Source organism: Chrysochloris asiatica, unplaced genomic scaffold (genome assembly GCF_000296735.1).
Source record: "Chrysochloris asiatica unplaced genomic scaffold, ChrAsi1.0 scaffold00464, whole genome shotgun sequence".
NCBI classification, from domain to species: Eukaryota; Metazoa; Chordata; class Mammalia; order Afrosoricida; family Chrysochloridae; genus Chrysochloris; species Chrysochloris asiatica.
Window position 1 is genome coordinate 304275 of NW_006408982.1, and position 9187 is coordinate 313461.

The window sequence follows — 9187 nt, forward strand, 5'->3', positions numbered from 1 at the left end:
GAGAGAGAGAGAGAGAGAGAGAGAAAGAAAGAAAGAAAGAAAGAAAGAAAGAAAGAAAGAAAGAAAGAAAGAAAGAAAAAAGCTATTAAGAAAGCAATAAAATAAATTTAAGTGGTATCTTGATCCTGGTGAATAAGGATTTGTCTTACATACACTTGACATTCTGTGTTAGTTGAGTGCCCAGAAGACAGCAAAACAAAATATGTCTATGAACTTTGTGCAGAAGAACGTCTTCAATAAATGCTAAATAATAAGGCTGAAGTCTATAACTCCAGTAAGTGTAATTTTTATAGCGTTTAAGAGTCTAAATGTCAAGGTCCTGAAAGCCTCTAAGAAAGAGATGCCTGTTTTTTTTTTTTCCCAAACAATGTGATTTAGGGTATGAAGAAGTGAGTTCAGAAAAATAAAATCTTATGTGACACTGGCAAATTTCAGTTATTTTTAAGTTTGTCTCTCAATCCATTTGGTGAATTGGAAGACTTACTTAACTGTTGCTCCATGTCAGCTCCAATCAGTGGTCCCACAGCTTCTCTCAGTAGCATCTCTTGTTAAGGAGAGAAGTCCTCATTCACACTCAACCCAGACTTTCTTAGTACATACCCAGGAGAACTTTTGTTGTTGTTGTTAAGTGCCATCGAGTCGGGTCCGACCCATAGCGACCCTGTACAGGGTTTCCGAGGGTGTAAATCTTTACGGGAGTAGAAAGCCTCATCTTTCTCCCGCGGAGTGACTGGTAGTTTCGAACCGCTGACCTTAAGGTTCGCAGCCCGATTCGTAACCACTACGCTACCAGAGCTCCTTTAGGACTACTGCAACTGGTATTGTCCTTTTTGAGAATTTTTCTATGCATTCACTATTGATGTAAATAGTGAGAAATTGATATAAATAAGAATAATTTAATGTGCTGCTGAAAATCAAAGAGAGAGATGACTGACTGTCATCAGCAATACTCATTTCCATCCCTACCAAGTTTGAATATGTTTTCTGCCAGAACAGTAGTGTTTAAATATTTTGGCTATAATAAAAGAAAAGACTTGTACTTTCCCAAAGAATTTAAAAGTTAAGGAAGGAAAAATCTGCATGCTAGATAGTCCCTGGAAAAATTGGAAGCAGAGTGACAGGGAAATGCAAAAAGTTTACATTTGTTTGGTCTTGTTGGGAAAAGGAAACACCTGATAACCTAACATGATCTTTGAAGTTAAAAATGACCTTTCATTGCATAATTTTGGAGGCAACCTAGCTTAGTAATTATATTTGCATTTTCAGAAGACAGCATCAGAGTTCCCTTACTGGTATGAAATTCCATTAAATATATTGCAAGAGCTCCTAGGTTAAGCTTGATTTAAATTTGCATACATTTTCATATATTTAGCAGAAATAAAACAAGGCTTGCAGCTACTGGGAAGTCATTAAGGCATTAGTTTCTCTAAGAAGACAGATCTGAAGAAATACAAGAAAATAAGAAAAAAGTAAATAAAAACAAGGTGAGCTTATTCTGTCATTACTTATATAGATAAAGAACATATATTTCCTGTGAAATACATAATTTCTTATTAGAACTCAGAGCGATATTGGTAAATGTAAACGTGCCTAATAGGCAAACTTGACATCTGATTAAGATGTATTTCTTTCTTTCTTAAAGAAAAAAAGATAAAGAGTAGTTATTGGTTAATGGATCATTTATAGTCTCCCTCCTCCTTCTCCCTAATTGAAATTTTAGTTTCATTTGACAATGATGTTCTATTGTAAAAGCTTATCTGCCTTTAACCTAGAAATTGATTTCCCCACTCCCTTTCTCTGTCTCCTTCCTTCTCTTCTGAGCAGTGTCTCTTTACTGCCACGTGTGCCTCTTCCTTTTCAGGAATGCATTCTCATTTGTGCCAGGACTTTTACTTCCCAAAGTAATAAGAACTTCTTGAAATCAAACAAAAAGAAAAGTGTTCAGGTGTCCTGTTAGGCTGCTTGTTGAAGGATTCATTTGCCTGTCTGTGCCTAGTCGGGTTTCCGGGACAGAGAAATGCTTTGAAAAAAAGGCTAGGGGCAAAAAGTTCATGAGCATTGCCTTGCTGTGCTGGTGGTGGAGTTTTGTTATTTTTGTGGATCTTGGGGTGGGGGGAGTTGGAAGGGATTGGTGTTGTTTTGTTTTTTCTCTCTTCCTCTTCCACTGAAGCTGCATTTGGACAAAAATATTGCTAATCTTAGTCTGGACGTTTTGGGGTTAAGGCAATTATCAATTGATAAGGTCTGGCATGAAGAAGGGGTTCCTTTGCCTATTCGGAGTTGTCTTAGTTAGTAGAAACAACCTTGCTCTTCAGCATTGCCAGTCATGCAAAAAAACGGTTCAGATCATTTGCCCAGAGTCTGGGAGGGGGGAGTAGAGGGAAGTAACAAGGATAGGGCAACTATGCCTGGGGACAGGTTTTCACACCTTTCTTTTGCATTTTTTAAATATAAGAATAGCTTTTGTAGAAGCAGATACATTGTCATCTTGCTTTTATTTTATTCTTTTATTCTTTTTTTTTTTTTTTTAATGTTGTTTTGAAACCTAGGACATAAATGCAGTCTCTTAAATTCAGGTGGAGTCACATCTCTAGCTGTTCTGTTAGAATTTCTCTCTTATAAGTAAGGTATTTTGTTTTGTTAAGAAATTATCTGCATACAGTCAAATCTTTCTGTTTTAACTAATCTACTGGAGAGGTTTCTTCACTCTTTCCTGACAGTCTAACTTCCCAAGTGTAACAGATGCCGCTCTCAAGCGCTCCTTTCTGAGGCTTCTCTTTATTCACTCTTGCATATTTCTCCCCAGGATCTGGGTTTCCATAGTGAGAGGAATAAAAGAGGGACCATGGCCACAAATCCCCTGCCCCATGCAAAATAAAGGAGCTTCATTCAAAAGACGACCGTCTGGACATGGGGGAAAACCAAGTCCATGTTAAGCTACTGTTGCAAAGAAATGGTAACTTATTTTTCATAGAAAACATTTATTTCCCTAAATTCAAAATTACCACTGTCAAACCTGCTCTCTCTCAGGCACAAGTTGTTGTGCTCCTCACCCTAATCTCAAGATCCAAGCTGAGTACTGAGTACTAATTCTTCCTACCCGCTGCAGAAATATGGCTTGAAAAATATTACAGTAGCTGCTGAATCTACCCAACTGGGGCAGCTAAATTCGCCTTAGAATAGACCATGATTTTAAAGAGGACGAATTGTCATTGTAACCAATCCACACAAGCAAACCAGCACAGGGTTTGGTTTTGGTGCCAGGCAAGTACCGTGCTCCAAGTTCATTCTTCCTTAGTCAGCCTTCACAGTCCCTCTTCCCCCTACCGATTCATCTCCACGCCCAGCCTACCCCTTCTCTTCCTTTAGCAGAGGGAGATTTAGTTCCTTTGTAAAGACAAGTCAGACAGACTTGATTTACTTATATATTCATTTACTTATTTGGAACCTGTGGTTCCTAGAAGCTCTTGGCTCTCTTCCCTTACAATATTGAAGGATAACAGCTCCTGAGTGTCTTAACAGAGACCACCCCCCACCTTTTTTGAATAAAAGGACTCACAAAAGAAATTAAACAGATTAATGTGATTCAGGTCGTGCTCCTGTGAAAGCACGCAAGCATGGCCACAGCTGGGCAGACTGTATTTAGGCTCATTCCGAAAGCTCCCCAACGGTGGGGATTACACCTCTTGCAGATTTCATATTTGAGCATAGATTATGAGGAGTACTTATCATGCGCACAAATTGGAGTTGAGGAAGGTGGTCTGGGGCTGGGATTATTAGCAAGGCGGTGTGTGTGTTGATAAAGAAGTCGAAAAGGCCAGGGTTTGACTGTATCTAATCTATATCATGAAGCTCCAGACAATGGGGGTCGAGGCACATCTGCGTGACCTTCAGATTGATAACTTCACCTTCAACATAAATTCACTTGGAAACAAGATAAATTAGATAGAGCTTGGTAGGGAAAATTTCTCTGGTAGTGTAGTGGTTTGGAGTAGGGCTGTTAACCTCAAGGTCAACAGTTCAGCGGGAGAAAGATGAGGCTTTCTGCTTCGGTGAAAATTTAAAGGTTCTGAAACCCTATGCAGGGTCGCTATTAGTTGGAACTGACTCCATGACACACCATCATTACCAACAGCAAGTGCTCTTTTTGTTTTTCGTACGAGGGAGCTCATAGAGAGAGGGGGCAAAAATGAACAGCTTCTCAACACAACAGAGAAAGTAGCCATTTCCCTGTTTGTCTGTATATTTAGCTGATGAGACCTTCTCGGTGTGAAACACAGAGCACTATAAGTAAATACATACTATCAGCCCACTGAGGTTTCTCATTATTCATCCTCTTTATCGTTTTGCTCCTTCTTGGTTTTAGTCTTATCCTTCTCTCTATTTTGTTTTTTCTAAGCTAACTTCGTGGGGGAAGGATAAGGAGTTCAGGGTACTCTGCAGGAGAAAAAAAAAAACAAAATAGAGTTTAGATTACTTAAGTATAGGAACGTCAGGGAAAGGATTTTCAGAGAAAAGAGGTGGCGGTAGTTGGGGGCGATAGTACACAGCGATCACCGCTGCGGAAACAAGGTAATTTAGAAAATAAAGATTCATCAGTTCATATTTAATGCAAATACTACAATCTGCAAGAACACTAGTCCTTTGCTAGCAAAATCAAGACTGTGTTGAAGTCCTGAAGCATTGTGTGTCTGGGACCCACAGGCAGGATGGTTAGAGGACAGGCAGGGACAATAAAGATCCTCACTGGGGACCTGGGGGCGGGAAGGACATTTGCCCCTACTGCTGCGCTGTCTAAGTCTTCTTGGTTCATTCTTAGTTTCTCTCCTGGGGTCACTTCTTTTGTGTTTGCCATTGTCAGCAGATGAACCTTGATTTTACAGGGTTCCAGGGAAAGAGCTCTACTGAGACGGAGCTATTGTGCAGTATCCAGCATGTCCATCATTTCCCCTGCACCAAGATTTGGGGTGTTTGGGAATCATTGTGTCATTTGTCAGTCACTTGTTTTGCATTGCAGACAGAGCAAAGCTTTGAGGACCCCAGTTAATGGTTTTACAAAATACAAACCTCTCTCTCTCTTTTAATGGAGTCAGGGTGTTTTCAAATTTAAACCACAGTAGTGTTTTTCAATTTTATTTTAACTTTCCCTAGTGACAGTAATGGTGGAGATATTCAAAGACTAAAATAAATAAATAAAAGTTCTAGCTGCATGATAGACCAGTATTCATGTAGAGATAGATGATGTATTACTTTAAACTCTGAGGATCCCTATCTGAGGAGTATATAAGTCATCTAGTTAAACATTAATGTTATTTATGTCACATTAGTAGTTCATAGAGATTCCCCAAACTACAGTCTACTTCCTTTTCATGGATGGTTAAGGTTTTGAGATGTAAAATTGAAAGAATGTTTGTGCTTCATTCATAACTGAGATCTTGTTTCACTGCACTCCATCTTTTTCCCTTAGTAAATAATATTTATCAAAAAATGGGTAGCATTTCATGTACCCATGCCATAAAAGGACTTTGGGAAACTTGCTTACAAACCAAACTACTGGCTTCTTTCCAGAAACTTTTTTAGTAAATGATGTATTGACTATGTGGGACTCAAGGTACCTCACAGTTGGCACAATACCTCACAGTGGGCAAGATTCTAAATTAACTAAATTTGACCAGATTTAATCTGTTATCATGACTTACAAATTTTATTTATTTATTTTCTGGGATGGAGAGTATTGAGAAGTGGGCTGAGGACTGTGAGGGAAAACTTATTGACACAAAAAATATATATAATGAAGGGAAAATCTGGGGAAAGTTCACTTTACAAGAACATATTTTGAGAATAGATTTAATTTACAAGAATGTCATTGCTTCTTCTGTTGTAATTGTCATTTTGTTAGTTATTCTCAGGAAGTGTTTGCTGACTTCACACTTGCTCTTAAAATCTCTACCTCCAATACTTTTTCTTTGAACCCATGTCTCTTACTCTTTGCCCCACTCAGAATTTGGGAACTACTGATTGATTTGATTCCCTTGCTCAGAAAAAAAAATGTCTATTTGTTTTAGCATTTCAGTTTCCAGTGGGACCACTATGTGTGCCTGTGTACATGTAACTTTGTGTGCATTTTATCTCCAAGAAACTTTGGAGTCTATTTTGGAAGTTAAAGTGCTCAGGAGGCCAGCAGAAGAGATCAACCCCTCACCAATTCTTTGCAGGTGGTGGGTCCCTTACTGCAACTGAGCTTCAAAAATATGTTCTGATGTCCACTGGAGTCCTATTAAGGGGCTGCAGCAAATCAAACCTGCAGATGGCCTGAGCTTGAAAGACTAAGGAGCTTTCCCAAAGCCTCTAACTTGACTTCAGCAGCATGGGGAGGGAGCATGACCTGGCTAGCAAGAGGACCTCTCACCTCCAGAAGAGTCAGAGCTGAGCTAACCTTACTCTCCTGGGCACATCTTGAAAGAAGGTGATTTAGCCTGAGTGAACTTGGGGACAGATCATCTTTTAAATTACTACATGGACGGTAGTTATTTGGGCCAAATTAGACCTATCCCATCAATTTACCATTTCCCTGATAACCTCTACTAACCTCCTATACTTGAAGCAAGATCCAAACTATGGAGGAGAGTTAAGTTTCTCCAGGTTGAAAGTGGAGTGAGGAAGCAGGGGGATTCGAAGCTTCATCATCACAGAAGTGTGCTGACCAACGCACTATCCCTGATCCAGGACTTCCTGACTGAACAGTCTGGTTCCAGGGAAGCTGCTTCCCCTGGACTATCAAGCCCCTCCTAGATCCAAGGCCCTTATGCATATAGATTGTTGTTGTTGTTATTAAGTGCCCTTGAGTTGTTTCTGACTCATGGCGACCCTGTATAAGGTTTCCAAGGAGTGACTGATTTAAACCATCTACGATGTGATTAACAGTCCAGTACCAAACCAGGAGAATGCTTCTAAGGAAATCTCTTGCTCCCCTGACCTACACATAAGGAAAGGTATTCAAGGTAGTACTTTCTTAGGAGGCACTACACAGCCCCATTCACTGACAAATGCTGTGTGGTACCTCAACTTTGTCTTGGTGGCATCTCTTTTGGGCAGGCACGTGCTTAAGAGAGCAATATTTCCAGATATATATCTTGGTGGTGGTAGTTACTTTAAAATATTTTGTCCAGACACTAAAATGGCAATTTAGATCACGCTGAGGGTTGTTGTCGCTGTCATGTGCCATAGAGTCAGTTCTGACTCATAGGAACCCTATATAGGGTTTCTGAGGAGTGACTGGTGTGTTTGAACTGCTAACCTATGTAACAGGGTTTGAATCTGCCTTATCCTCCTTCTTTAGGATAAACACTAGACTGAGAACCCCAAAATTGGTGGTTTGAGATCATTAGTCACTCCATGAGAGAACCATGAGGCTTTCTGCTCCCACAAAGATATGCAGCCTCAGAAACCATATAGAGGGTCATTATGAGCCATAACTACCTTGATAATACTTAACAACAACAACAGCAATCCTCCTTAGAAGGAGCCTGGTTGTACAGGGTTAGCACAGTAGTTAAGTAATAGGCTACTAACAGAAAACTCTGCTGATTAAAATCCTACCAGACACTCTGCGAGAGAAAGATGTGTCAGTCTACTTCCATTGCACACTTGGAAACTCTGTGGGACTGTTCAACTCTGTCCTACAGGGTTGATATGAGTTGTATCCACACATCTGCAGCAGGTAAAAACAACAAATTTTCTGTTTGTAAACAATGGGCACAGGCAAGAAAAAACTGAAACTTTAAGAATAGTGATGTTTTGTTTGTTGTTAAGTGCCTTAGAGTTTGTTCTGACTCACAGTCACCCTGTATAAAGTTTCTGAGGTTGTGAGTCTTTATGGGAGCAGAAAGCCTCATCTTTCTTCCCCGGAGTGGCTCGTGGGGTCCAACTGCCAACCTTGTGATTTGGCTTACAGTTCAGTGCTTATCCTACATAACCATTGTGCTCCCCAGAATGAAAATTTTGTTCTTGTTGTCAAGTGCCATCAATTCAGTTCCTACTCATAGGGTCTCCGAGGAGCAGCTGGTGGTTTTGAACTTCTGATCTTGCAGTTCTAACCGACCTTGCAGTCCAGTGCTTATCTTACAGTGCCACACATTCAAATTTTCTTGTGCATCCTAAATATTCATTTTTACTTATTCAACTAAAAGGAGTTATGGAAATCTCTTTTCTCCCCACTCACCCTCCTCCTGTATGTTTGGATTTTTAACAGTTCAACTATAATATAATCACAGCAGCTCTCATCTTTATCTTTATATACAATATTTTTCTAGGTACATGAAGTAAACATTAGGTATGCACAATCCTGCTTTAAATAAATATATCACATATAACTTTGTGCATGCCTTTGTACATGTGTAGAAGAGCGAAAAATTCCTGGGCTGATCCTTTGATATAAAGAACAAATGTATTTGAGCCTCAGAAACCCTATTGTTGTTGTTGTTGTCATTATTTACAATAGCATTTACACAAATTGCCATCAAGAATGTTCTCATCTGTAAGTATGCCTCTAAGCTCTGCAGAAGCTGAGTCTTAGAGCTTTTAGTTATTTGGTTTTCTTTAACAGCCAGTCAATAACTCTGTAAGGAAATGAGATTTGTCTCACCGACAATAGCAATGCTGTTGTTAAGCATCATCAAGTCGATTCCATAATACCCTGTATAAGGTTTCCAAGGAGTGGTTGGTGGGTTTGAACTACCTTTCTTTGTAGCTCAAACGGTTGTTGCATCCAGTGCTTATCCTACAAACATCACGCTGGGATTCCACAATAGCAATGGAGAGGCACATTTAAGTTTTTCTCTATTTCATCTCTTAGAGTATAAGAATTGCGTTTTCAAATGATTCCTGCATGCTTTCAATTTTATCAAGGAGTCTATAATGTTTTCTAGAAAGGAACAAAGTAAGTCACAACACAAATAGAAACACTTTGAGGAAGAAATTATTATTTTTCCCTGGGATTTTATTACATGAAATGGAAAGAAATATTCCTAAAATAGTTTTAGTGTGATGAAGAGCCATAAAGATATTTACTATTTTCTTTTCATGACTTTAAAGTAAGTCTAAATCCATACAATTGGATTTAAATCCTAATAATCCATCTGACTATATTTTATAAACAATGGGAGTTATAGATATTGTGAAATGAAAG